Here is a 26,331-nt window from a genome sequence, read left to right as displayed (position 1 = left end):
AAGAACAGCAATTATAAAAGATAAAATAAAAAAATCTGTTTGGACTATATACGTATGATGTGATATTCTCTGAGGTGATGGCTGACTACAATTGTGGTGCTTAACTACAGTATACTATGTTATTCTGGTAAGAGAACTTCCTATATTATTTAAAAGAGAAAAAACAATAACAATAACATATTATTTAAATTGTTTTTATTGATCATTTTAGCTGTGTATAGTCAAGTTAGACCGCGCTCACAAGTTCTCACACTGGGTGCTGTAATCCCATAAAGTTCAGTATATCAAAGCAGGGTAGCCGGACCAGCACTCACAGGTTCAATGTTTTTTATTGGCAGCCTGAATCAAAAGCAGACATGTTTCGGACAATGTCCTTCATCAGTGGTATGGCTAGCACTGGAAATGCATTCAAGGTGATGGTTAAATACACCTGGCAGGTAAATGACACGGCAGGAAATGACATCACAACGCAGGTGTGCCTATGCAATATGACTAAATGAATGACCTATCAAATAGAGTCCAATCATAATTTATACATATGTATAGATATATCTATATCTATCATCAATAAATATTTATAAACAATACAATAAAAAACTAAACAAAACAAAATTACCAGAAACTTGATAACATATAGCATGCCCTTTAATTTATAGGGCTAATTGAGCCACTTTACGTAATTGAATTAATTAATTTCAAATTATCCATTGGGCATCTTTGTGAATCATGCCTCTAGTTTGGCAACAAACAACATCTTTAATCAGACCAGAAATAACAATGTGGGAGTAAGGAGGTTAAAGGAAACAGCGTTGTGATGTCATTTCCTGCCGTGTCATTTACCTGCCAGGTGTATTTAACCATCACCTTGAATGCATTTCCAGTGCTAGCCATACCACTGATGAAGGACATTGTCCGAAACATGTCTGCTTTTGATTCAGGCTGCCAATAAAAAACATTGAACCTGTGAGTGCTGGTCCGGCTACCCTGCTTTGATATACTCATTTTAGCTGTGTGAATGTACATCATGTGATGGTTATATTTTATTTAGTCTTTTGTGTGGACCCCAGGAAAAATAGTTGTTTCTAAGGCAGCGACTAATGGGGATCCTAAAATAAACTTAGACATTATATTATGCATCTATCTCAAGAGTGATGGCAAGAGGTTGTGAATATCTGGGTTGACATTTGTTGTCTCCATCATGGATCCTCCAGTTAAGGCTGATTAAGGCTGGAGTTACACCTATGGTGTTTTTCGTTTTGAAGATGAGTTTCGCTTTCCCGGTCGCAACGTAGTGGCAGCCGAGTTAGACATTCGTTTTGCAACTTGAGCACTTTCGTTTTGCCTCCTGAGCACAGTGATGTAGTACAATGCCAAAGCAGTAGGTGGCAGTAGGTGGCGAACATGAAGGCAATTTTCAACCAATCAGAACTTGAATGTGCCAATACACTTCCTGAAAAACAAATACACAAGCCGCCATCTTTAAATGCCTCCTTGAGCTATTTATCCACTGTAGCACTTATTTTTCAGCAAAGAACGTGCAATAAACAAAACGGATACATTCACTGTGTGTTCTGCCTCTCATTTGTTGATGAAACAAAACTAACATCAACACAATTGAACACCAAAAGCGGAGTTTAGTCTCATCGGTGCCGATTTTGTTAGCTTACATGCTAACGTGAATGGAATATGCCAGTATAACAGTATAGCATTGTGGCTATCAGCTAACGTTAGCTCACGTTAGTTAGCCAGCCAGCACCAAACTGATATCAGGAGCTATCAGTAGCTAGATAACATTAGAGACAACGCCTCATGTATTAAACAAAAGTGAATAGATGACTGGGCCATTTTGTTTAATGCTTGTTATGTTGAAAGAGGGGCTCTGAGCTAACAGGGTCTGGTAGCTAGGTATCTACGGTAGGTAGCTAACGTTAGCTCACGTTATCCAGCTGCTCATGCAATCGTTAATGCTAGCAGAATGAATGGATGTAAACTTTATTTAACATATTGCAGAATGGGTACAATACAATACGGCTCAATACAAACAATTGTTAAGGGAATGCAGACTGTTGTAGCTTGGACTGGGGTCCTTATAACAATACCTTGACAACACATGGTAGCTGCAGCTATTTGGGACAGCTCTGTTGTCACCGGACGTTGGTGAGGGCACGCAGATGTCGGTATCTACTGCGCATGGGCGTTGAGCAACAACGGCTCCTCGCAGATTACACGACGTTTTTCCAAAACGGAAACACAATTTCATCGTTGTCAGTAGGGCAACGCGTTTTCCTGCCAAAACGGCATTTCTATTTAACAGGGACAGCAAACGTATTCATTCAGCAACAAAACAAAAACAAAAACACCTAGTCTAACTGTAACTGAGGGGTACAATTCCCTGACTGTATTGAGAGTATGGTATTATTAAACCACTACTTAGTTATGTACTTTAATTACTGGCCATACAGTACACGGTATATCTGGTGAACACCCACACAAGAATACAACAATGACACCTAAAGTTCTATTTGGAGGGATTTATTATTATAGCAGCAATGATAGGTTACAGAATGGGAATTATGAATTGCGCTTATAAGGCGAAGAACACTTAAGTAGGTCAAGAGCGTAAGTCCATGAGCATAATAAGATGGGTATAACTTACGCCACCTGTAGCATAAGAATTACATAAGGCACACTCGTAGTCAGCTGGAGACACTAGGGGGGTTCCCTCCGGTTGTAAGCCGGCAGGGCAGAGGAATGTTCGGGATGCAAAGTCTGGATCAACGAGGAATAAAGAAGCTCCAGCTACGGGAGGCGGTACATTACTCCCTTGATCGGCAGACAAAAGCAACAGCTATAATCCAGTATGCACGACAGCATGGATGAAAGCCAGCCAGCCTCTGGTCCTAGAGGCGGGCTCGAGGGTGCTCCTCACAGGGGTAGATCCCACACGACAGTGGGGTAGACGGTTCTCTGCTCCAGCAGCCACGGTACCAAAGCAATATAATCCAGCCGGAAAAGGCTCTGCATTCGCCGGTGTAGATTCTCCTGTGCACTATACTTCACATTAAACTATGTTGAACTTGACGTTATTTCACTAAACTCTGACACTTTTACTATCCTATTCGCACATGTTATAAGTGCTCTATTTAGACGCAAAGTTGCTCACTTCACTTGGTCGTTGACTCGTGGTGAAGGCTTTAACTTTGGGATAAGACTAATACTTTGAACGAATGAACTGAACTGAATGAACTGCTGCTGCTTTCCACCTGCGCCGTATTTATACGTAAGGTGAATAATCTAGTGCCAACCTCAGTTCTGTCTCGTATTACTGCGCAAACCTGGACATGTTGAGACAAGCCTTGGCGGTGGCTTTGAACTCGCCATTGGGGGTATGGCCGTTGGTGCCTAGGGGTCGCTGTCCAATAGGAGAACGAATATTATGGTCTGGTTTGTACCTAGGTAAAGGGATATTCCGTGTATATATACAAAGAATATACAAGGGATATGAAACGATATACCAATATTATACAAGGGATCTCAAGCAGTAAATATATATATTCGGTTTAATCTGACCCTTTGTAACACTAACCATGGCCTAAGGCTGATCCAGTTAAGGTTAGAGCTGCCGCGATTACCGCATTACCGCGGTATCGCTGTTACATCACGGCCACCGCAGAGTAGGCTGAATACCGCGTCACCGCTATTTTTTATAATAATAATAATAATTTACCCTCCTCTCGTTGGGCTTGCGGCTCTGCAGATATACCCTACTCGTCTATCGAGGTTCCAAGCGACCCTATTGGGTACCAGAAAAGTCACGTGAAACATTGCAGACCACTGATTGGTCAGAAGAGAGACGCGTCACACGTTTTTACGTCCTGAATGTCAGTTCATCACAACAGCTAATAACGTTAGCTTTAACTCTCCGCCGGAGTGGACTATCATCGCTCTTCAGGAGTACTAAACGAGACATAATGATTTTACTGTCTGCAACGAATGTTATAATAAAAGCCCTTCGTTCTATACACTGATTGAAAACTTTATTAACAGACCGCAGAATGGGACAACTCGGCACGCTCTGAGCAAAGAAAGGAACTGAGATATGAATAGAGTATTGCTTGCTATGGTCCGGTAAATACGCTGATGTTATTGAACGCATAACTATATAATGTCAATGCCACAAAACGAATGCCTTTATTATAAAGTAGTAACTTTATAGTAATAATAATAAGAAAGGGTCGGGGGGGTGCCCGCGACACCGAGTGAACTGCGCATCCGTGTTTCACTTTCAATAACTAATGCGTGCTTGCCGAATCCCAAACAATATTCATGCTGCAAAGTCATCCTCTAAAGATAGACATTTAGACTAGAGGCAGGCTATATGCTATAAAGAGTAGACTACTACTAAAAAAAAAAATGCATTCAAACTTTTTTTTTAATTTTTTGTGTGCGTGCGGTAAAAACCGCGGCGGTAGGAAATATTTTGCAAATTTGTGCGATAAGGAAATAATCAATACCGCGGCAGCTCTAGTTAAGGTGTCAAACAGTGTCTTCATCATAGGCACTACTTGCCCTGGGTTGTACTTCTAGTACCTCCCTGGGTGCTTCTGATCTGCATCAGCAACAAAAACAACAATCTAAACAAAAATAAATAAATATCATCATCATTCCCCTTTGAATGGCAGTGGCTCTTTCAGTTTCAGCCCCATGAGATGTTGTTTGCACCATAACATTAATGGTAAATTGGCTGCATTTATATACAACTTTATACATATAGTGCTTTTATCCAAAGCGGTTTACAAGTTATACCTCATATTCACCCATTCACACACAGACGGTGGAGATCTTGGACTTCCTGACGGGTAGACCCCAGGTGGTAAGAGCAGGCAACTGCACCTCCTCATCCATCACGCTCAACATAGGGGCCCCCCAGGGCTGTGTTCTGAGTCCCCTTCTCTACTCCCTGTACACACATGACTGTGTGGCACAGCGGAACAACAACACAATCATCAAATTTGCTGATGACACAGTAGTGGTGGGCCTGATCTCTGCCAACGACTAGAGGGCCTACCTGGAAGAGGTAGAGAATCTGTCGCAGTGGTGTCAGGAGAACTGCCTTTCCCTGAACGTCAGCAAAACAAAAGAGATGATTGTGGACTTCAGGAGGTCGGGGGTCAACGGGGCACCAGTTGAGAGAGTGAACAGTTTCAAGTACCTAGGAGTCCACATATCCGAGGACTTGACATGGACCACACACATTGACAGTGTTGTGAAGAAGGCACGGCAACGCCTCTACTTCCTCAGGCGCCTGAGGAAGTTCCAAGTCAGGCAGAAGATCCTTAAGAACTTCTACTCATGCACAATAGAGAGCATCCTGACTGGCAATATCACCTCCTGGTTTGGGAATAGCACCGCACAAGACCGCAGCAGACTACAGAGAGTGGCCCGTTCAGCCGAACGCACAATTGGAGGGGGGCTTCCCACTCTCCAGAACATTTACAACAAGCGGTGCATGGGTAAGGCCAAGAGAAAAATCAAAGACTCCAGCCACCCAAACAACTGCCTCTTTGAACTGCTGCGGTCAGGCAAGCGATACCGGAGTCTCATAGCAAGCACAGAAAGACTCAGAAGAAGCTTCTATCCCCAGACCTTCAGGTTGCTCAACGAACAATAACACTATGCAACAACCATCCAAAGCACTCACAGCACACACATCCACACGCACACACTCACTTTAAACAAACAACTCACTGCAGCACCCACTCTACACACTTTAGAACACCTAAACACACTTTATATTTATTGGCAAAGAATTTGCACTACAACCCATACCTCAGTACACCTTACTGTAAATTGTACCTAAATTGTACCTCATCCCATTTCTGCTTTGCACTATATAGTATATTGTAATTAGTATATTGTATAGTATATTGTATGGTAACTCAGTTACTTCTACTCTGCATTGAACATTGTACATATGTACATACTGAACACTTGTGTCTACGTACGTGACTTCTATTTTATACTTGCTATACTTATTTTATTTTATACTTATCCTTTTGTCTAGCACAGTCTCTGGAGCGTAACAGAAAGAAGCATTTTGTATAAAAGTATTCTGTACTTCTGTATGACAACTAATAAAGAAACTTGAAACTTGAAACCATGCAAAGTGCCAACCTGCTGATCAGGAGCGGTTTAAGGGTTAAGTGTTTTGCTCAAGGAGGAGCTGGAATCGAACCGGGAATCCTCCGGTTACCAGATGACTGCTCTAGTTCTTGAGTCACTGTCACCCCTGCCCCATGGTACATTTTCTACTATTCAATTAAGATGATGCATGTGTCAGGCAGTAGGGGTCTGTCTCTTCTCCTCCACCACTGTGCTGTAGGAACCAATACACCTGTCTCTTCTCCTCCACTGTGCTGTAGGAACCAATACACCTGTCTCTTCTCCTCCACTGTGCTGTAAGAACCAATACACCTGTCTCTTCTCCTCCACCACTGTGCTGTAAGAACCAATACACCGGTCTCTTCTCCTCCACCACTGTGCTGTAAGAACCAATACACCTGTCTCTTCTCCTCCACCACTGTGCTGTAAGAACCAATACACCTGTCTCTTCTCCTCCACTGTGCTGTAAGAACCAATACACCTGTCTCTTCTCCTCCACCACTGTGCTGTAAGAACCAATACACCTGTCTCTTCTCCTCCACCACTGTGCTGTAAGAACCAATACACCTGTCTCTTCTCCTCCACCACTGTGCTGTAAGAACCAATACACCTGTCTCTTCTCCTCCACCACTGTGCTGTAAGAACCAATACACCTGTCTCTTCTCCTCCACCACTGTGCTGTAGGAACCAATACACATGTCTCTTCTCCTCCACCACTGTGCTGTAAGAACCAATACACCTGTCTCTTCTCCTCCACCACTGTGCTGTAAGAACCAATACACCTGTTTCTTCTCCTCCACCACTGTGCTGTAAGAACCAATACACCTGTTTCTTCTCCTCCACCACTGTGCTGTAAGAACCAATACACCTGTTTCTCCTCCACCACTGTGCTGTAAGAACCAATACACCTGTCTCTTCTCTTCCACCACTGTGCTGTAAGAACCAATACACCTGTCTCTTCTCCTCCACCACTGTGCTGTAAGAACCAATACACCTGTCTCTTCTCCTCCTCCACTGTGCTGTAAGAACCAATACACCTGTTTCTTCTCCTCCACCACTGTGCTGTAAGAACCAATACACCGGTCTCTTCTCCTCCACCACTGTGCTGTAAGAACCAATACACCTGTCTCTTCTCCTCCACCACTGTGCTGTAAGAACCAATACACCTGTCTCTTCTCCTCCACCACTGTGCTGTAAGAACCAATACACCTGTTTCTTCTCCTCCACCACTGTGCTGTAAGAACCAATACACCTGTCTCTTCTCCTCCACCACTGTGCTGTAAGAACCAATACACCTGTTTCTTCTCCTCCACCACTGTGCTGTAAGAACCAATACACCTGTCTCTTCTCCTACACTGTGCTGTAAGAACCAATACACCTGTCTCTTCTCCTCCACTGTGCTGTAAGAACCAATACACCTGTTTCTCCTCCACCACTGTGCTGTAAGAACCAATACACATGTCTCTTCTCCTCCACCACTGTGCTGTAAGAACCAATACACCTGTCTCTTCCCCTCCACCACTGTGCTGTAAGAACCAATACACCTGTCTCTTCTCCTCCACCACTGTGCTGTAAGAACCAATACACATGTCTCTTCCCCTCCACCACTGTGCTGTAAGAACCAATACACCTGTCTCTTCCCCTCCACCACTGTGCTGTAAGAACCAATACACCTGTCTCTTCTCCTCCACCACTGTGCTGTAAGAACCAATACACATGTCTCTTCCCCTCCACCACTGTGCTGTAAGAACCAATACACCTGTCTCTTCCCCTCCACCACTGTGCTGTAAGAACCAATACACCTGTCTCTTCTCCTCCACCACTGTGCTGTAAGAACCAATACACATGTCTCTTCCCCTCCACCACTGTGCTGTAAGAACCAATACACCTGTTTCTTCTCCTCCACCACTGTGCTGTAGGAACCAATACACCTGTCTCTTCTCCTCCAGCTATGGAATGCTCTGCCCTTGGACCTTAGATCTGTGGTATCTGTAAACACTTTTAAAAAGCAGCTAAAGGCTGTGCTGTTTAAACAGGCGTTTGGCGAATTATGCTCTGTTGACATCTTTTATGTCTTTTTTATCTGTTTTGGTTTTCCTGATCTTTCACGTTTTTTATTATTTTCTTTTACCATGCTGCTATCTTTTTGCATTTTATTGATGTTTTTGCTATGTGAAGCACTTTGTGACCCTGGTCTGTGAAAGCTGCTATATAAATAAACTTTACTTACTTACTTACTTACTTACTTACTTACTTACTTACTTACTTACTTACTTACTTACTTACTTACTTACTTACTTACTTACTTACTTACTTACTTACTTACTTACTTACTTACTTACTTACTTACTTACTTACTTACTTACTTACTTACTTACTTACTTACCAGTGTGCTGTAAGAACCAATACACCTGTCTCTTCCCCTCCACCAGTGTGCTGTAAGAACCCATAAGGTCCTCGTCAACGTCTCTCAGCAGCTTCTGCATGTTAGTTTTGCAGATACGATTCCATGTCACATAAAACCTGATGCTTCTGTGTAACACACTCAATCTTAAAGATATAGTTTGGATTCTCAGTAATGTAATCAATGTATAAAACCATTCGCTTATTTACCAAGTCCCGTGGTCGGAGTTCTGGCCGGGTTCTGAGTGAACCGGGAAGCTTCAGACAGGCAGCAGACAGGGTCTTGAAACAGACCTGTTACCACAGCACACAATCAAACAAACGCACCACAGCAATATAGCTCCTAGAACATGTATGTTGCTCCTTGGAATTTAGTTATTTGAAATTTAACAATTAAGGTGGTGGAAAACAGGGATTAAACGTTCCATCGTTGGGCATGTTTTCGTTGTCTGGGTTGCTCTGTAATGAAGAGAAAAGTCCTCGGGAGTAATCATGAGGCTAATCACGAAATGTGTTTTTTTATTTAGTGACGGGGTAATTTCACAAATCATTACATAATTTATTCATATACAGTTACATCTCTTGAACGTTGATGTGTCAAAGCATGGCTCCTGTGCTCTTCAGAGACAGGATCAATTCTGATACCTTGGCCAAGGTTCCAGGAGCTGTGCTCTGAAAGACACAATTAAAGACAGAATTATCTCAAATCCAAGTGCCGCTCAATCTGTGCATACTACATTGTTATAATTATTAAACATATTGAGTGAAACTATTTATATCACCTTTCAATCTTACAAATATATATAGGCCTACAATATTATTTTTCAAATATATAGGTATGTAACATAGTAGGCCTGTTATTCTATTAGACCCCCCCCCCCCCCCCTCTCACGCACATAAAACAGCCAGACACTTATTTGAATAAATTATTTTATACGAGCGCGTCTCCTGGCATTCTTCTGCGCAAAGTCCTGTATAACAGTCTTTAAATCTATACTGCGCGCACGTCGGCTCTCAATACTAAGGACTGCTAACCCAGACAGTCTCTCTTGCGACATGTGCTCCTCAAATAGGTCTTTATTAATTTAAGTTTTGAGAAAGATCTCTCAGCACTGGCAACAGTCACGGGTATAGTTAAAAACTATTTGTCTGTTGTGCGCAACTGTTCGCGGGGAAGCAGAAAAGAACATCGCTGTGCAACTTCGCTCATTCCAACAAATCTATTTTTTGAGTTGGGCAACGACAATATCGATATTTGCGTAAAATACCGCCACTCTAAAATGCTCCCCTGCCTTGGAGCCGCTGGTCCTCACAGCCAGGGGCGGACCTTCCTACAGGCGATATAGGCGGTCGCCTAGAGCGCCACCCAGAGGGGGGCACCAAAAAAAAAAAAAAAAAAAAATATTACATTTTTGTTTTTGTTTAATTTAGAAAAAAAATATTCTCTGTGCAGTTTTGGCGCCCCCCTCTATATCTGCAACCATTATTTTTACATAAAAAAAATTCTAACATAAGGGAAAATGAGCCAAAAATCTAAAACGGTCGGTCGGTCTGAGCCTCAGCTTTAGGTGTTCACAGTCAGAACATGCTAGAGCGCTGTGCATTGATGGGTATCGGTCAAGTGTTTATAGAATTGAGCGTTGAGGAAAGAAAGACTAACGTTAGAGAACTATGAAGAGACAAAAGCCATAAAAAAAAAATTACAAAAAACCGGGCGCAGTGGTGAATCTCGCCTAGGGCGCCAAATGTGCTAGGTCCGCCCCTGCTCACAGCTCTGAAAAGTGCCTCTTTGTGCAATAGGGTCCAGCTGCAGCCGCGGAGATTGTTCCAGATTGAGCAACTTCCGGCCGGTCCCACGACATTTCTCCCGGGACAGGACAATGTGCGCTGATTGGCGGAAAGTACGGAAGTATCTCGAAGTACGTCTGACGTTGAACGTCAAAATAAATGTCAGAATCAAAAACAAGTACGTCTGCGCTGACGAGAGGGGGGGGGGGGGGGGGGGGGGGGGGGGGGGGGCTTGTATTGATCAGGTTAGTAGATATTGTACCGATCAGGTATTACAGATCATATCCGCATGAAATAAACTCAAATGTTAAAACCCATTTAGACTGTTTCTCATTCCTGTACTGTTGTTTATACTCTGCTCCTGTGTTGTAACCCAACCCCCTATAGGTACAGTAAATGACCAAGTATGGTTTTGTCAATATTCCAATGTACAGTTTTGCTTGTACAGTTTTACAGTGTCCCCCACCCACCCACCCCTCCTACCCGACCCCCCCCCCCCCCAACCACCTCCAATGTACAGTCCCCCCCCCCCACCTACCCAACCTCCTCCAATGTACAGTTTCTACGTCAAATGTATATACCCTCTTTTCTGGACTCTTTTTGTATCACAAACAATACTGTATTTGCAAATCTGGTATGTCATAAATGTATAGATGTAGCAGTACTGTCTATCTGTATGTCGTGTATGTCATATGTTATGATTAATTGAAAATGGGGGACCCTGATGTAAACAAGACAAAAGTCTTTATCTGGTCTGCATACCCTTAACAATTGTGTGTATTGAGCTGTACTGTATTGTACCCATTCTGCAATCTGTTAATACAATTTTCAATCAATCAATCAATCAAGACCCGCGTCGCGGGCACTGCATTCCGTTCTCAGAATGGATTTGAGAGATCATCAGCAGGCTATATATGATATTCAGACTCTAGATCTATTTGCAGAGCCAGATGAGATGAGGCAACCTGTGCGATTGGCTCTTGACAACTAATTTTGCACGTACTGTATACAGTATGTGTGTATGTGCGCACTGCGGGAGGTGGCCAGAAGCGCGCAACTAGCCAACTACTATTATTACTACTATATTAATACAGTCTATTCCATTATATAGCTATAGGTGCTGTATGATGACAATACATTTGATTCCTATCTAATTTTGATCCATCGCAAAGCGCTCCAGCGCTTGAATACGGCCGGGGGATCCGCTCTATACAATGCAGACCCACGGCTCTCGTATTATAATGAGCCCGCGAGGCGTGTTATTATTAGAGTTAATAATATTGTATATTGTTTACACTGCCTTTTTATTCTATTTTTACTTCTCCACTGTACTATAATTATGTGACCTGTACCTCTATGTCTTCTACTACCTGTACCTCCCCTCCCCCCTCCACATGCTGCTGAATTTATCTTATCTTATGATTGTGGTGCAGCATAGCAGGGAGGGGGGCCCCGAGGATAGCCTACAGTGGGGGCGGGCCCCCTAAGCTCCGGGGCTCTCCCGCACTGCGGGGGGTGCGGGGGCCTCCACTACGCCAGTGTCACCGACGCTGCATTACCTCAACGATGGCAGCACGGTAATGCTAGAGGTTTATTACCACCATAGTATTATTTTAACATGTGATATGACTGAGTACTTCACTTTACTCAAGTTTAACTCGGACGAACTGTGTTTCAGGTGCTTTTATCGTCTGCACACTGTTCTATGCACTGAACTATATATAGATTTCTTCTCTCTGTTGAGCGAAGGGGGGTTCCCTTTTTCTAAATCGTTACAATATACAATTTTTGGTATGGTTAAGTTACGTAATGTGGTTGTGGTTGCTCTGACCCGGTCACAGTGCCAACTGATGTTTGATCGACATCAGACAAGATATTTGAATGGGGGGGAGGGGGGGAAACAGGGATTTTTGTTTTTCTTTTCTTGTGACTCGCTCTATTATGTGTTTGCTCTCGCCCAACAGGACCTTAGCGTGGGGATGTGTATATGTTATAGTGCTCTACTTCAAAGGAATCACGTTCAGTCATACTGCAACCTAGTTGGACTATGGCTAATTTAAACATCTTGATCTGGAATACAATATTCCACATAAACGCACAAGTGTACTAACATGGTTGAAAAGGCAGGAGGTGGATGTCACTTTGCTGAGTGAAACGCATCTTTTAATGGCTGACAGTGCAAGACTTGCAATTTTTTTATCATAACATAAGCTCCTCTTCTTTTAGCACTAAGTCCCGTGGAGTAGCCATAGTAGCTAAGCGAAAGTTGAATATTAAACTATTAGACGTGTGGTCTGATGCAGATGGTCGAATTACTATTGCTAAGATGGAATACTCTAACAGGAAAATTGCTCTGATAGCCGCCTACGCCCCTAATGTGTATGACGCTAACTTTTATACTGTACTCACTACAGAGATGTTGAAACTACCTGAGTACTCATTTATAGTGGGTGCTGATTTCAATGCCATTTGGGATCCATTGATTGATAAGTCCAGTAACGCTGAAACCCACGATCAGAAGCAAGTGACCGCGGCCCTACGTTCATGGTCTAAAGACACAGGGGTGGTTCAGGTTGATGTGTGGTGGTTACTCAACCCAACCGCGCAAGACTACTCTTTTTTCTCCGCGAGACATAAGACGTTCTCACCCTCTGGCCTCTGAAGTTGCTAATGTATTTTTTATTTGGGCCTCACAGGGTAAAAAGTACCCAGTGAGACCCACGGTTGCAAAATTACAAAATCACTTTTAGCCATTTAAAAAAATTATGTTTATTTAAAAAACGTTAAAGGGGAACTATTTTACTATTTCTTTCACTATTTGGGCACTTTTACACACTTCCTGTGAGTCTATGGAACACCTAGGTTTTTTTTTTTTTTTTTTTAATGCATTGTTTTGTATTTCTAATCAAGTACTCAAAAAACGCATTTTTTAACCTCAAGATCTTAAGCCGTTTTGAGGCTGGGCTCCAACCACTGTGTGGCCTGGTGCCAACTGCCACATTATTATGCAGCTGAGAAATCTCTGACATCACAGATATGCACATTTTTAGATGACTCAGTTCAGTGAGGGTGAATATTGTGAGAGGAGAATTGGAAGAATGCGCCAATATGAGAATTAGAGACATAGATCCTATTATTATAAGTCCACATAGCTAAGAAACAATGGTAAACACTGAAAAAGGTCATTAAGATAGTTCCCCTTTAAGCACATGTATAGTCAATTGGTCCTGTTGTTCAGCCTCACAATGCTATTTGATAGTAAATGTGTTTATATGTCCCACCCTCTGGCCTCTGAAGTTGCTAATGTCTTTTTAATTTGGGCCTCACAGGGTTAACCTCTTAAGCCTGAGATATACAGTAAAAGTGTATATTTTCAGCATTACGTTTGTTTACCAATTATTTTAACTGTTATTAGTGAAATATAAGATTATAGACATCTCAGGGCATTGAGTCGGAAACCGGCGCATATTGACAGGAGGAAGTGGCACATCCAAAAGTGAGTGTAGTCTTTTGAAGGAAGAGACTCAGGGCTTTCAAATTTCGAAAAACTACCCTACCCAGCTCACACCAGCCCCTGTCAATCATCTGACTTCTGGATTTACTTTTTGATTTCTCTTATTTTTTGGGATTATCTCCCACAAACCTGAATGTTATTGCCATAAAACAGAACGCAGTTAGTTTCTCTACCTTTCTGTGAACGTCTTGCAAAAAACGGTGTTGCAATATGATGAAAAATGGTGGAGAAATTTACATTATAAAAAAGATGGCAGAATTCAGTACTGTATCTACAAAACCTTCTGTTTAATCATCTTCCCTTTATTCATTTGCTTAGATTTTTCAGGTCTGGTCAATTTTAGCATGGTGTTATTCACAGTTAAAGATAAAAAAAAATTAATAAAATTGATATTCTCCTTTGGTTCATTACAATTTACTCAAGCCTAGTAACAGACACAATATTTCTGACACTGATCCATATATGTCCCTAGATTCAGATACCAAGAACATGCAAATGGACCATTTAAAAAAAATGTGTAAAAGTAATTTTATTTTTTTATGGATGGAAGAGCCGCACATTGACGGGCAAAGAGCCGCGGGTTGGCCACCCCTGCTCTAGGCTATTCGATAGCTTTGAGGTTGACTTGAGGCCCATTGCACTGTCAGACCACAAATACATCCTCCTTAAGGGTTCACTCAGTAAAATAACGTCCCGTGCCCCTAGATGGCGCTTTAACTCAACGCTGATGAAGAATGAGGAATTCAACCTGCAATTTAAGGAGAAGCTCATTGAATTCCTGCAGTTTAATGCTGGATCGGTACAGGATCGCAGAATTTTATCGAATTCAATTAAGGGGTTTATTAGAAGTAACACCACTATATTTGCTTCAAATATCCGCAAGGGACGTCTCTCCAAGTTGGTAGAATTGGAAGAGCTTCATAAAACAATGATGTCTTCTATGCAGCACAACTACTCTGGCCGACTGGAGCTCCAAATTAAGGTGGTGAAAAAGGAGATTAACTCCATTTTAACTCCAAAACAGTCTGAATTTCAAATGCACAGAACAAGACAACTCTACTACTTTAATGTCTCTAGACCTAGTCATCTACTAGCTATGAAGATACGGGCCAGTGAACAATTTGCGGATATTCCTGGCAATTAAGAACCAACAGGGGGAGATAACCACCAACCCCAACAAAATCAACAATACATTTAGCTCGTTTTATTCCAACCTGTACAAGTCAGAAGTGGTCTTTGATCATACCAAGCTGGAGGACTATCTTAGTCAAATTAACTTACCACAAATCTCAGAGGATGACACTAAACGGTTAGCTGCACCTATCACACTAGATGAGCTTAGGGAAGCGATTGCGGACATGCAGCGGGGCAAGGCTCCTGGTTGGGACGGCATTCCACCGGAACTCTATATTGCGTTCTGGGATGTACTTGGCCCCTTATTACTTTCAATGATTTTACACTCAGTCAAAGAGGGCAATTTTTCCAGGGATGTCAATATGACACTTATATCTGTCCTACTCAAGAAAGATAAGGATCCCACCGAATGTGGCAGCTATAAGTCTCCTCGGAGCCAATCTCAAGCTATATGCTAAGGTGCTAGCCATCCGACTTCAAAAGCATATGACATCTCTGGTTAGCCCTGATCAGACTGGCTTTATAAGAGGCCGACTGGTCACAGATAATATCAGACGGTTACGGCACGTGATTGATGCCAGCAAGGATGTTGCAACCACTACGGCTGTCATGTCCTTAGACGCGATCAAGGCCTTTGACAGATTGGAGTGGTCTTATTTATGGTTAGTCCTTAGAAGGATGGGGTTAGGTGAGGGGTTCATTCACATGATCAAAGTTCTCTACACCGGGCCTTCGGCCATGATCTTAACAGGGAAACTCTGCTTGCCACTCTTCTCTGTCTCGCGCTCTTCTAGACAGGGTTGTCCTCTTAGTCCCGGACTCTTTGCTTTATCACTCGAACCTCTAGCTCAGTACATAAGACAATCCCAGATTATATCCCCTGTGTCAATTAAGGGCACACATCACCATATCAGCTTATACGCAGATGATGTACTCCTATTTATGCAGAACCCCGCCATCTCTCTACCTCACCTTCTCCAAGTAATAGATGATTTTGGCAGTCTATCTGGATTTAAGATCAACTGGCCAAAATCAGCCTTCCTTCCACTCAATGAAACTGCGAAGGCAACCATCCTCCCAGCAAACATACTCATGGTAGAGCACTTTAAGTGTCTTGGGATTGAAATATTCCCCACTATTAGCCAGACAGTAAAGTATAACTACTCCAGCTTAGGTGACAGGATTACGAATGATTTCAACAGGTGGTCCAAATAAAAAAACTCATTACAGGCCCGTGCCTCAATAATTAAGATGAATGTTTTACCCAGAATTAACTTTATCAGCTCCATGCTACCGTTATCTCCTCCTGTTGGTTACTGGCAAAAACTGCACTCTGCTGCATATAAATTCGTCTGGAACAACAAACGCCCACGCTTAAAGAGATCCACTGCACAGAGGAGTAAACTCGACGGGGTTTAGCATTTCCAGACTTCAAATATTATTTTCAAGCTTACTCTTTGAGACCTCACATCACTTGGTTTGACGCTCAAGCAGCTGTGTCCTGGCGACCATTGGAGGAGAAGATAGTAACCCCTTATAGACTTCAGGATATTGTGTATACCAACATTTCAATTAAGCAATGTAAATTATGATTTGGCCCTCTTATCACACATGTGATCCAGATTTGGCGTGACACCCAGAAAGCACACGCATTCCCCCCTATTTAATAACAATTTACTCCTTATTGGACAAGAACCCATTAGGTACCCTAGATAGGAAAAGAAAGCCATCCATACATTGGGGGATATCTTTGATAACTCTGGTCTCCGATCTTTTTACAGGATCTATCCAACGGATATGATCTCCCCGGAACCTCCTTTTTCTTTTATTTACAAATGAGAGCAGCTCTGAAGGCTCATGTCGTCATTGGCGTCCCACTAGCGCGTCACCGGTTTCACAAATTATTTTATGACAGGGAGACATCGAGAGGCTTCGTCTCTGACTTTTATCGCCACTTACTTATGTCCTCATATAAGGACCTACTCCTAGATATGATTTGGAGAAAGGATATCCCTGAGTTGGATATAGATTTTGATTGGGATGCAGTCTGGGAAAATATTCTGCTATCATCACGCAACCCAGATCACCAACAGATTCATCTAAGTTTTGTTCATAGGACTTATATGACCCCCAACCTAATGGGTCTCAGACCTGACTCTCGATGTACCTTACGTCCAAACGGTGCCATTGGAACATATATGCATATATGCCCTCCTGTTGAGATCTTCTGGGAAAATGTTACCTCTCAGCTATCAGAGATTTTCTCTTTGACCATACCGACCTTGCCTTCTGTATTATTGTTAAATGATGTTTCTCAATTGCTGACCTCTGTACATGTAAAGAGACTCATTTTGGCCGGCCTTACAGCTGCCAAAAAGTCTCTGCGGGGTCTCTGCGGGTCGAGGCATCAAAGAGGCGTGGTGCTTTGGCTCGCGGGGGCGCCGGACTGTGGGCCCTCCGGGTTGAGATCCGTGGCTGCCGGATCTGGAGATGGAGGGTGCTCAGGAGGTCCACTATACAGTAAGGGGTTAAGTCCTACTCCTTACATAGAATTTAAGTGGCGACTTATTTAATTTATACTCTGTTTTATTAATTTGTTAGTCCAATTTATTATCATTTTGTGTTATTATTATTACTACTGTTATTGTCATGTGAAGTCCTGTCTATTATTGTTGTTTATAATTATTATTACTGTATTGTGTTGTCTTGTTTTTGAAAAAAAATCTAAAATATTCAAACATAAACATAAAGACGGACAACACGCTCATCACAGACAAGCTGGATGTAGCCAATTACTTAAATTTTCTTCACAAACATAGCCACAACACTGGTAAACAAACTACCCTCCCACTCAGGGCATTTTGGGGTAGAACACATCATAGCCTAAGCCTACTACAAAAACCTAGGGGTCCGCAAAGACGATTTCAAACTAGAAATGGTAACAACAGCTGAGGTACTCAAAAAACTGAGCGCGGTTAGGTGGCGTAGCGGAGATTGCGTTCGTCACCAACCCCGGAGCTGTGAGCTGGATTCGCCTGTTCGAATCCAGCTCACAGCTCCGGGGTTGTCACCAGCTTGGCTGGCCGTTCACACTAATACAATTGGCTGTATTAGAGGGTGGGAGAAGCTGGCGGGGTGGGTCCGGGTCGTTGTAAACAGCGACTCCTACAGTTCGGTCGGGGCGCCTGCGCAGTAGAATCAGGAAGCAACAAGGGCGGCGTGTCCCTCCCACGCAGACCCTCGCCACTGAGAGATTGCGCTGTGCAGGTGAAAAGATGCGACGGCTGCCTCCTCGAGTACCGGAGGGGACACGTGATGCAAGGCTTTGTCTACATTGCAGCCGGCTTGTGGGAGGCATGGCCTAACAGCGTTCGAGACAGGGGAGGGTAGAATTGGACAATTGGGGACGGGAGAAAAAATAGAAAAATGGGGATAAAAAGTAGATCAAAAAAGAAAAGATAGTCTATCAGTGAGCTGGATGCAAGCTCAGCCCTGCTGGTCTCTGACAAGAACAAGTTACAGGTTGAAAAAACCCTCAGCTCGGAACTAGGCAAAATCTGCATATGGCTCGCTGATAACAAACTATCATTACACCTGGGCAAAACAGAGTCCATTCTCTTCGGTTCAAATAACAAACTCAGCAAGACCGATGGCTTCAACACCATAGTCCCCACCAGACTGGTGGACAAGCTGATCAAACTGGGTCTGAGCTCCGCTCTGAGCGCCTGGATACTGGACTTTCTGAGTGAAAGGCCCCAGGCGGTCAGGGTGGGAGGTCAGATCTCCAACACCATCACCCTGAGCATCGGGTCCCCCCAGGGCTGTGTTTTGAGCCCGCTGCTGTATTCACTATACACACATGACTGTGTGGCCAAGTTCAGCTCCAACTCCATAGTGAAGTTTGCGGACGACACAGTGGTGGTGGGGCTGATCTCGGACAACGACGAGAAGGCCTACCGGGAGGAGGTTGAGGTACTGGAACGCTGGTGCCAGGACAACAGCCTGCTCCTGAACATTGGTAAAACCAAGGAGCTGATCGTGGATTTTAGGAGAAAACAGCAGGGGACACACACACCACTGAGGATAAACGGGGCTACCGTGGACAGGGTGAGCAGCTTCAAGTACCTGGGGGTCCACATCTCAGAGGACCTGACATGGACAACACACATAGACTCAGTCGTAAAAAAGGCGAAGCAGCGCCTCTACCACCTGAGACAGTTAAGGAAGTTCAGAGTATCGGGGAAGATACTCCAGTCCTTCTACTCCGGAGCTGTAGAGAGCATCTTGACTGGAAACATCACTGCCTGGTATGGAAACAGCACGGCACAGGACAAGAAGGCCCTACAGAGAGTGGTACGCTCAGCCGAGCGTACTACGGGTATTGCACTACCACCCCTGCAGGTCCTGTATAACAAGAGGTGCAAATCCAGAGCCTGCAGAATAATGAAAGACCCTCACCACCCCAACAACAGCCTGTTCAAGCTGCTGCGGTCAGGCAAACGCCTGCGAACACCAGCAACTAGGACAGAGAGACTTCGGCTCAGCTTCTTCCCCCAGGCCATCAGAGCCTTGAACACTGAACTCTCCACACACAAGCACACATGAGCACACACACACTGTACACGCTCACACACTAGCAGCCACTTTAACATGAGCACACACACTCATGCTGCACACGCTCACACTTATGGTCACTTTACAAAAGGAAAGGTCACTTTAAAAATAGTATAGTATAACTTGAGATTGTATAATATAGCATTGTATAGCAGTGTACATAAAGACCCAGTGCCTCATCCGTAGCTAACAGTGTATTGCACTATCACAGGACCTAGCATGTCTTACCATGCTCTGTAAAAACTCATGTACATATACCGATATGCCCTACTTTGATTACTTGTATTATTGCACAATGTCGTTCTATTGGACTCTTATTATATTATTATTATTGTATTATGCACAATCGTTGCGGGCAAGACCCCCCGCATTTCACTGTATACTTGTATGCCGTGACAAATAAAACTCTTGACTTGACTTGGCTTCTCAGTTACAGTGGGTGACAATATTGTCACAAGGAAAGATGAAATTACATACCTAGGTTCCATCCTCGAGGCAAATCTTTCCAAATCCAAAAAGTCAACCAACGAACTCGATTCTTGTACCGGATCTCCTCTCTGGTCAACAAGAATACCCTGACGACTCTGGCAGGAGCACTCATTCAAGGGTACTACGACTATGCTTGCACCTCATGGTACCAAAGCACCTCAAAAGCGCTAACAACAAAATTACTAACATCTCAAAACAAACTGGTCAGACTACTGCTTGACCTTACTCCTAGAACCCACCTCACCCCTGCCCACTTTGACAACCTAGGATGGCTTAGAGTAGACGACAGAGTACAGCAACTTGCAATGGGCCTGGTCTACAAGATACACTATACGACTAAGGTACCCTTGTACATGTCAAAATACTTCCCAAAGGTCAGTGAATACCACGATCACAACACCAGAGGGAGCTCCACAAATCATGTTAAACCCAGATTCGGCTCAAACAAGGGACTAAACATGTTTCGCAATTATGCCACATCAATGTGGAACGCCCTACCCACAGCTGTAAAGGAATGTGAATCACTACCCACTTTCAAAACCACTCTCAAAGAGCACCTACGAGAGACTGCAATTCGAAACTGGCCCCTGTAAATGTCCTAACGCAACCCCCTCCAATGTACAATAAATGTCCTATTAAGCCCAATAATACACTAGACCCTCTTCTTGGGACCAAGTAAGGTTTAGTCGATAATCCAATGGGACCAAGTAAGGTTTAGTCGATAATCCAATGTACAGTTACCCCACCCCACCCACACAACCCCCCCCCCCCCCCAATGTAGTTTCCCCCCCACCTACCCAACCCCCCCCCCCCTCCTACCAACCTCCTCCAATGTAGTTTCTTCGTCAAATGTATATACTCTTTTTTTAGATTATTCTTGTATCAAAAACAGTACTGTATTTGTAAATCTGGTATGTCATAAATGTATAGATGTAACAGTACTGTCTATCTGTATGTCATGTATGTCATATGTTATGATGAATTGAAAATGGGGGACCCTGATGTAAACAAGACAAAAGTCTTTCTCTGGTCTGCATCCCCTTAACAATAGTGTGTATTGAGCAGTACTGTATTGTACCCATTCTGCAATCTGTTCATAAAAACTTCAATCAATCAATCAATGGTTTATTCCATGTGTTATGTCCTAAAATTGTCATTTATGAACAAATGCCATCTAATCTCTGTTTATTCCTCCAAAAGAGACGTGGCATGATCAAAATATAGGCGTGGCTATCGAGATTCAGTGCAGATGATGTATTGCCGGTCTGACCAATTATAAACCGAGGGTTCCCAAACATTAATTTGCTAGAGACCAACCAATGAACCAACAATCAACCTCCATATGTCTGTGGTTGAATTTAGCTCAAGAGTACTAAATTATAAAATGATGTAGGCTTGCATTACATTGCTGCTGTCAGAAATGCAAAGGTTCCTAAAACCAAACCCTGCTCTGTGAAAACGTAACATGAAGGCATTTGTTGAACAGGGATTCCTTTATGACTTGTATGATTTTGACTGGGAACATATTTGAATTATGTAATGATGTACAAACTGCATGGAAGTTCTTCCATGAAGGCTTCTCCTCTCTTGTTGATAAACGTGCTCCCTTTAGGAGGTATACAGTCAAAGGGATAGATAACCCATGGTTCATGCCTGAGCTATCTGACTTTTTGCGAAAAAGAAGCAGCCAGAAACACCGGGTCCGAGGCTGATTGGCTCCCTTTCAGGCAACTCAGAAATCGCTTTACTTTTCTGATGAAAAAGACCAAATCAGACTTCTTTCTCTCTGCCACAACAGAAAACCTAAATGACCCCAAAAAATTCTGGAAAGTGATTAAATCCATTTCAACTGATGAGTCATAGTGACCTCCCACCCAGCATTGTTTACAATGACACCACTGTATCTGATAGGGCTTCCATGCTTGATTGTTTTAACAACCATTGTATTGCCTCTGGCTCCCTGTTCTCTAGTGTTCTTCTCCCCAAGTTGACTCACCAGTCCCAGTCCCTTCTGCTCCAGATGCTGGTCTCATAGATGCTGGTCAGCCTTTTTGTTTTACATTGTTCACAGTGGAAGAAGTCCATAGAGCTCTCCTTTCTCTGGATATTACGAAATCTTCAGGCCCAGTTAGGTCCTTCAAAGGTTGATAAATTACCAGTTGAAGGACTTTCTCCAAACAAACAATATTCTCTCCCCATACCAATCTGGCTTCAGGAAACAACATAGTACCATCACAGCCTCCCTAAAAGTCACAAATGATCTAATAGAGTGACTGGACAACAAAACATTCTGCACATCCCTCTTTGTTGACTTCTCCAAGGCCTTTGACACTGTGAATAATTTCATCTTGAAGCAATGATTGTTGAATGTTGGGCTGTCAAATCAAGCAGTTGGTTGGTTTGCTAATTATCTGTCAGACAGAATGCAATGTACACATTTTGAAGGTAGTTATTCTACAATGTTAAATGTCTCTTCTGGCATGCCCCAGGGCTGTTTTGGGTCCAATTTTGTTTAGTATTTATGTGGATGCACTTTGCATAAACGTCCCTGATGCTAAATTCCATTTCTATGCTGACGATACTGTCATTTACTGTTGTGGTTCCACCCTTGCTGAGGCCCTTGGCTACTTACAGACTGCCTTTAACCTTGTGGAACGTCAGCTTATAGACTTGAAACTTGTTTTAAATATTTCTAAAACCAAACTAATGAATTTTTCTAACGGCCGGAAGATACCTGTGCCCCCTCCCAGTGTGTTCTCCTTACAAGGAAACACGATCGATTTAGTATCTTGTGTACCTGGGTCTGGGTGTTTTGATCGATGATCGGCTTTCTTGTAGAGAACCTGATCAAAAAGTTTAAAGTGAAATTGGGTTTATTTTATCGCCACAGGATATGCTTTACATTTGCTGCCAGGAAGAAGTTAGTTGCAGTCACCTTTCTTCCTGTATTGGATTATGGCGACCTTCTTTATATGCACCCCCCTGCAAAATGTTTATGAGTATCACAGTGCCCTGAGGTTCGTCACATGTTGCAAATCCCTTACTCACCACTGTACCTTATAAGGCAGAGTTGAGTGGCCCTCATTGGCTGCACATCGTCTCTCACACTGACTGGCACACCTTTATATACAGTATAAAGCCATTTTAGGCCTACTCCCCCAATATGTATGTGGTTATATTTTAAGAACCCAGAGTGCTTTATCTGCTACATATCCCCAAAGTTCACACTGAATTCGGTAAGCACTCCTTCATGCACTTTGCACCCGCTGCCTGGAATTCACTACAGAGCACTCTGGACCCGAAGGAGCTAATTTATCTTAGAACATTTAAAAACCTTGTGATTAACTTGGAATTAGCCTCATATCGTTCTTGCTCCTGCTTTATATGAAAGGCCCTCTATTTAACTCTATTGCTCTCACCAGATTGTATCTTGTCTATCTGTTGTTGATTTTTACATTATCTGTTAACTGACGAAATTCAATGTTTTAAGCTGCTGTCTTGGCCAGGCTTCCCTTGGAAAAGAGATCATCGTGTCTCAATGGGACTGAACTGGTTAACAAAAGAATATATAAAAATTACCTATTCCGTTTACAAATTGTCCCTTCATTTGGATAAGGATGTTAGGCTACTGTTAAGCTGCCTGGCCAACCAGAGTTTGAAAACCACTGCAATAAACCATGCTCTTTATCTGCAGGCCAAACCCTGCATTATGTATTGAGCTGATTAGGCTCGTCTTTCATATGTTACTGGAACTCACCATCAAAGGGTTTTGTTTTGATGAAGCTCGGGTGGGTCTGCAGAGGCGCCTTTCTGTCAGAGGCAATTGTCTCCAGTCTTTTACATGGACTCCCAGCTGCCATTTTAGTGAGGGCGCACCTCCACACACCCCTGTGTCATAGTTAAGTGAAAGACAACTTGTCTGCTGATGCATGTCTGTCAAGGGGCTGATGCCTTGGTGAGGAAGGTGACAGAACGTTAGGTTATGGCTATAACCAAGTTCTGTTAGTTAGGGGCGACGCTTGGCATCACCTTACTGCACTATCTCGCATATGTGCACGCGCACTGAATAAAGACCACAATGTACCTTTAATCCCAATATTCGTCTGACCACACCCCAGCTTACCAGCTTCATAAGCAGGTGTGTGGTCACCTGCTCTCCTCCTTCCCAAGCTTTCACCACAAGGTGAGGTCAAGGGCTGCAGCGGCCGTCTGATGCCAAGCGTCGCCCCTAACTAACAGAACTTGGTTATAGCCATAACCTAACGTTCTGTTTCGTTAAGGGGCTCAGCTTGGCATCACCTTACTGCACAAGGGGAGGCCAAGCGGAGCCGCTGGCTGACAAATACACCCCGCTGACAGCCCCCCAAAACCATCAGAACAGGGAGGGCCGAGCCCCCCCGACCCCCCCTAATGGAGGGTATCCCCCCTATTAGGGGCTTCACGGGAAGGCGACGGACCCGACCGTGCGAAGAGGCACTCAAGCAACTCAACGCACAGGGTGAGCAGACCGTGGCTTGACCCCACGACTACACACACGCACAACCCGCATGCCACCCGGGAACGAACGGAGGAACAACCTCGTTACTGCCCCCAGAATCACGGGGTCAAGGGCAAACCCAACCCCGTGGCAAGGCCGTAGCAGCGGAGCACGAAGGAAGACCCAGACCCACCAAAAGGACTGGACTCCCTAGAATGGGGGCCCGGAGAAGTCCATGATGCCAGCATCAAGACCCTACCAGGTGGGCACGTAGTGCCCCGCCCCCCACATCGCCAGCGTATTCGGACAAAGGCCCCTCAGTTACCGCACCTGGTATTCCCAGGCGGAATCCCATCCAAGTACTAACCAGGCCAGAACCTGCTTAGCTTCCGAGATCGGACGAGATCGGGCGTGTTCAGGTTGGTATGACCGTAAGCCGAGCGGGCCCTGTCCCCCCAATAGTACACCGCCTGGCACACTGACCCTGCAGAACAGGCAGTCAGCATGGCCGTAAGCACACAAAAAAGGTTAACCAACGGAAGCAGGCAGCGCACCGGGGAAAAACCAGGCAACAGGCTATTAACCCTAGCCTGGAGACTGCGGACGAGACAGGCGCCAGAGGGGACAGCTGAACACAGCCGCCCCGGCGGAAGGAGCGTAAGCTGGCGGTGTTGCATGACCAAGCCTCCATTTAAAAACCCCCACCCAGAGGGGTCGAGGCAGAGAAGGCTGACACGATTGGCAGACGTCATGAACGTGCAGGGGCACCCTCAACCGGTGAACCCGGGAGTTGACACTGCTCCAACACACCAGGGAATCAACCACCTCGGTGTTACCCAATGCGGTGGTTGTTCCTATAACCCCTCAAGAAAAAACTCCAAAACACACCTGCGGGTATACACCGGCTACACCGCAGTACAAGCGTTTCAGTTTTCAAAAAAGGTTAACCCAGGCCTACGGGTTGACGAAACATTACTTCGGACCGGGCCTGGCGGTACGGGAAGCACAGGGTCACCAGAGGAGGTCAAAAAACCACCCCCACAGGCCCCTCATCGCCATGCGTGAGAGAGGAGCTCAAAAGAATGGAGAACCAGCCCCTAAGCACACCGTACTTGGTATTCCCAGGCGGTCTCCCAACCAAGTACTAACCAGGACCAACCTGTGTAGCGGCCGAGATCCGACGAGATCGAGCGTGTACAGAATGGCATGGCTGTAAGCCATTACGACAGTGCTGAGTAAAAACGTACCCAACCAGGGTCTCCATAGCGCTTAACCCTGTGACACCCAGACCGACCTGGCATTTTTCCCCCTGAAAAAAGCCCAAGTCCCTCAGGGTACCAGAACAGCAGATCTGCATCCCCGGCGGACAACGGGTTCAACTGATCTGGACCAGCGTGACCAGAACCAGTCCCGTGCCCTAACCACGCCGACATGCCTACTCCAGGAGAAGGGCAGATATGCGTGTTGATCTTAACATGAAAAGAAGGCGCCACCCAGACGTTCGGGCGAACCGCGCCTGGTGGCCCACCCCAAGGGCGTGAGACCCCTCTACATATGATCAGATCCATTCCGTCATCATCCCCCAGACATGAACGAGAATCCGTCGAAAAACCAACCCAGGTCATGGGATCTGGTCGTCGGAAGAGGAAAAACCCCCATCTCAGTTGCTTTATAAAAACGCTGTTTCAACCACAAGCAACCAAGGCGTGCCAGTCAATCGCCCGTTTACAGCGAGCTAGCACTATACGTG

This window comes from Notolepis coatsorum (assembly GCF_963971535.1).
Source record: "Notolepis coatsorum genome assembly, chromosome: 14".
Classification (NCBI taxonomy): Eukaryota; Metazoa; Chordata; class Actinopteri; order Aulopiformes; family Paralepididae; genus Notolepis; species Notolepis coatsorum.
The sequence above is the reverse complement of the archived record's forward strand: the minus strand, read 5'-3'. Positions refer to the sequence as shown.